The following is a 4,848-nucleotide window of genomic DNA, read 5'->3' on the forward strand; positions in this document are numbered from 1 at the left end:
AATGAAAATCTCAAGGTATTTTAATAATGTCTGATGATAATAATAATCCCAAATTTGAATAGTGTATATAGCCAAGAAAAGTAAAACACTTCACCTTTTTAATTCCCTCACCTGCAAATGAAAACCAAAATGCCTTGGCAAGACTACAGTAACATTCATTGTCATTAAGTGAAATATTTATATAAAGGGCCAGGGGATGAGAGATGGCTCAGTGGTTAAGCAACCACCACAGGCAGCTCACAATAGCTTGCAATCCCCAGAAGCTCTGACGCCCTCTCTGGCCTCCACAGGCACCTGCACTCATGTGCACAAACACGCGAGTACACATATAAACATATTTAAAAACTTTGGAGTCAGGGCTGGAGAGATGACTCAGGGGTTAAGAACACTGGCTGCTCTTCCAGAGGTCCTGAGTTTGATTCCCAGCAACCACATGATGGCTCACAACTATTTGTCATAGGATCCGATGCCCTCTTCTAGTGTGTCTGAAGACAGCTACAGTGTACTCATGTACATAAAATAAATAAACCTTTTTAAAAAAACCTTTGGAGTCAATGTGTGAGGGGTTTCTGTGATGGTATGTATTGATAGAGAAAAAAGAATTAATTTGTATTAAGCACCTGTTGTGTTACAAACACAAATGAAACACTTCAAAGAACTGTAATTTATTTATTTATTTATTTTTAAATAGAATTTTTTTTAAGATTTATTTATTTATTATATGTAAGTACACTGTAGCTGTCTTCAGACACTCCAGAAGAGGGCATCAGATCTTGTTAGGGATGGTTATGAGCCACCATGTGGTTGCTGGGATTTGAACTCTGGACCTTTGGAAGAGCAGTCGGGTGCTCTTACCCGCTGAGCCATCTCACCAGCCCCTATTTATTTATTTTTAAGATTTATTTATTTTATGTATATGAGTACACTGTAGCTGTCTTTAGACACCCCAGAAGAGGGCATCAGATCCCATTACAGGTAGTTGTGAGCCACCATGAGGTTGCTGGGACTTGAACTCAGGACCTCTGGAAGAGCAGTCAGTGATCTTAACCTCTGAGCCATCTCTCCAGCCCCTGTAATTTTGGCTTGGTGTGTGTGTGTGTGTGTGTGTTTGTGTGTGTGTGTGTGTGTGTGTGTTGTATGAATGAGTACAAGTGTATATGCAGGTGTCGTGAGCATGCATGAACATGAATGTGGAAGTCAAATGTAGTGTCCAGTGTCTTACTCTATCATTGTCCACCTTACTTCTTTGTAAAGATTTATTCTCTCCTTCTCTGTCTCCTCCTCCTCCTCCTCCTCCTCCTCCTCCTTCTCTTTCTCTGTGTCTGTCTCTGTCTGTGTCTGTCTCTTGGTCTCTCTCTCTCTCTCTCTCTCTCTCTCTCTCTCTCTCTCTCTGTGTGTGTGTGTNTGTGTGTGTGTGTGTGTGTGTGTGTGTGTGTGTGTGTGTGTGTGTGTGTGCCTGCCTTGGTTAGTTTTTGACAACTTAACACAAACTAGAGTCACCTGGGAAAGGTGACCCTCAGCTCTAGAATCGTCCATGTCAGACTGACCTGTGGCCATGCCTGTGAGGCACTTTCTGAAATACTGTGCTGGAGGCTGGTTATAATGCTTTGACTTAATTGGGAATCTGCATGTCCAAATACTAAAGGCCTTTGTTCCCAATTGGGTTTTGATCAATCAATAAGGATGCCAACAGCCAATGTCTGGGCATGGGGTGGGATCCTTAGAGTTGCACTGGCGAGGACAATGAGAGGAACAGGGCAGAACTGCCATGGCTCGGGGTAGAAGGATGGGATGCAGGATTGGCAGGAGATGAAGCCAACCAACCATGTGAGAGGGGGTAAGTGGCCATAGGCCACTTCCCTGGTTGGGACTGTGGTAGCAGGGGAAGGTTTAGGAGTGCCCAGCCTTCGAGGAAGCCAAGGCATTTTAAAAAATAAGTGTGAGTGTGTGTGTGTGTGTGTGTGTGTGTGTGTTTCACTTGCAGATTCAAAGATAGCTCCTTAGCTGGTGTATGTGAGCAATCCACCAGGAGGCAAAGCACGTAGCAAAAACTCACTGCTACAGTACTGGCTGATATAGGAGGGCCCAGTCCACTGTGGGTGGTGCCATCCCTAGGCAGGTGGGCCTGAGCCATGCAAAGGAAGTAGCTGAGCAAACCAAGGCATCGAGGCAGTCAGCTGCCTTCCTCCACAGTCTCTGGTCTCCATCCCTGCCTTCAAGTTCCTGCCTCGAGTTCCAGCAACGATGGATAGAACCCATGAACTAAAATAATCCCTTTCCTATGCTACCTTAATTTTGATTTGGGTTTTATCACAGCTATAGAAACTTTAATTCCAGCATCCAAGAGGCAGAGGCAGGTAGATCTCTGAGTTGGAGGCCAGCCTGGTCTACAGAGTTCCAGGATGGCCAACGCTACACAGAGAAACCCTGTCTCAAACCCTCTCCCTAACCTCCATCCCCCCTAAGAAAGAAAGGAAGAAAAGCAAACGAAGACACATGCACATGGGTGCAGGTGCCTGAGGAGGCCAGAAGGGGGCGTCGAATTCTCTGAAGTTGGAATTACAGGTGATAGAAAACTACATCTGGAACCAAAACCTGGTTTTCTGCAAAAGCAGCAAGCACTCTTAACTACTGGTCCATCTCTCTAGCTCCTCCACCATATTTTTTTTGAAACAGGGCCACTCAAGAAACCTGGCACTCACTGATTCAGCGGGACTAGCTGGTCATTCACTCCAGGGATCTGCTGCCTCCGTCTCTCAAGCAGTAGGGTTACAGGGGCTTGCCGCCAACCCTGACATTTTACATGAGTTCTAAGGAGATGTGGGGCATTGGGCTATGCAAAGACAGTCTGTTTCCAGTCGAGTTGAGGTCTGAACCCCGGGACCTGGTGGTGATAAGACGGAAGGAGTTCTCTCATATCTACTAGACTCAAGGCTTCTGTCGAAGTTACCGCCCCCACAGGAGAAGCACGGCTTTTAGTCCCGTAGGCAATGTCCCAAGCTTCTGACCTTCAGGCTAAACTCCTCCTCAGTTACCTAGCAACAGTAAAGATAACAGCATACCATAAGAGGGCTGCTTGGCCCCACCTTGCTCTCTCACTCCCCTTACTCTCCTCTCACTCTCTCCTCTCTCTCCCTCTTACTCTCTAGCCTTTCTGCCTTTCTTCTCTCTCCTTTTCCCCTTTCTCTCCTCTTGCCTCCCCCCCCTCTCTCTCTCCTTCTCTCCTTTCTCCCTGCCTTTCTACAATAAAGCTCTAAAACTATAGACTGTCTCTGTTCATCAAGGCCCGCTGCACTTACTCTCACCTGCATGGGAACCTCTCTCCTTCAGCCCTCTCTCCCATAACCCCAGGGCTACAGGGTGTCACCCCGGGACCCCCGATTGAGGGCTGCCCCTTGTCCACCGCCCCCCATTGAGTGGGGTCAGTGGCTTAGATGCCCACCCGGGACCAACTGAAAAGCATCTGGCAGCCCTCCCACATCCACCTGCCCAGAGCACAGGAGGACCTCTGGCAGGACGTGGGCTCTCCTCCCTTCCCCCTCCTTTCCCTACCCCCTTTAGTTCCCACAAGGAGACAAACTTAGGTTCTCCTGTTTATATGACAAACATTTTTACTGAGCCACCTCTGCAACCCCTTTGGCCGTGTGTTGTTTGAGACGAAGACTAACATACCCTGAGTTGACCTTGAACTTTTATAGAGCTGGGACTCTGAACTCATGATTCTCCTGCCTCTGCTTCTGAGAGTCGGGATAACCTGGGCACGCACACTGTGCTTGACTCCTGGAATGTTAAAGGATGGAAGACGCCGCAACTTCTTCCCGGTGTAGCAAATAAACACCCAGGTTGAAGCAGCCCCGGCTCCCTCTGGACCAGCCAGAGCTGGAGCAGAAAAGAGGCAAGCCATCCCTGCCCAAAAGGAGAGTGCATTTTTGTGCATAAGAGGGGAGATGGGAGGACTGGGGACATGCCCAGTGGTAAGTGCTTACTACGCAAGCATGGGGACTCGAGTTCCATCCTAGTGCCCATGTAAAAGCCAGGCAGTGACAAGCATCCTTCGTCTCAGGACTGGGGAGGGAGGGACAGGAAAAGGAGCTTGCTGATCAGCGGAGGTCACAGAAATACTGAGCTCCCTGTGCAGTAAGAGACTCTTCAGTCAAAACGTAAGGTGAAGGGAATCAAGAGATTACACAAGCGTTAAACGCACCGGCTGCTCTTCCAGAGGACCAGGATTTGGTTCCCAGCACCCACATGGCAGCTCACAAATGAGCTATAATTTCAGTTGGGGGGGGGGAATCTGCCGCCCTTTTCTGGCCTGCTCAGATACTGCATGCAAATGATGCACAGACAGACATGCAGGCAAGACGCACATACAAATAAAATAAAAGATCTTGAAAAATAGGGCAGAGAGCAATAGAAGGACACCAGACATCTACCCCGGCTCTGTGCACTGTATACATGCATGTGTGCAAACATACATGTATAAGTATCATCATGGGCACACACATACACAAACATATGTACGCACATACATGAACACACACAAACAGAAAGAAGGGGGAGAGGGAGGGAAGCTGGAGTATTGGACAAAGCCTGAGGCTCCAGCTTCCTTACTGTTATTTAGATACAGCCTCCTTACATTGTGTTCGTTTCTTTTCTGTTCCTTAAAGTCAAAACACACACTTTATCTCCAAGTACTAGCTTAGGCACAGATGAAAACATGACTCTAGTCGGGCGGTGGTGGCACACGCCTTTAATCCCAGCGCTCAGGAGGCAGAGGCAGGTGGATTTCTGAGTTCGAGGCCAGCCTGGTCTACAGAGTGAGTTCCAGGACAGCCAGGGCTACACAGA

This window comes from Mus pahari, chromosome 23 (assembly GCF_900095145.1).
Source record: "Mus pahari chromosome 23, PAHARI_EIJ_v1.1, whole genome shotgun sequence".
NCBI classification, from domain to species: domain Eukaryota; kingdom Metazoa; phylum Chordata; class Mammalia; order Rodentia; family Muridae; genus Mus; species Mus pahari.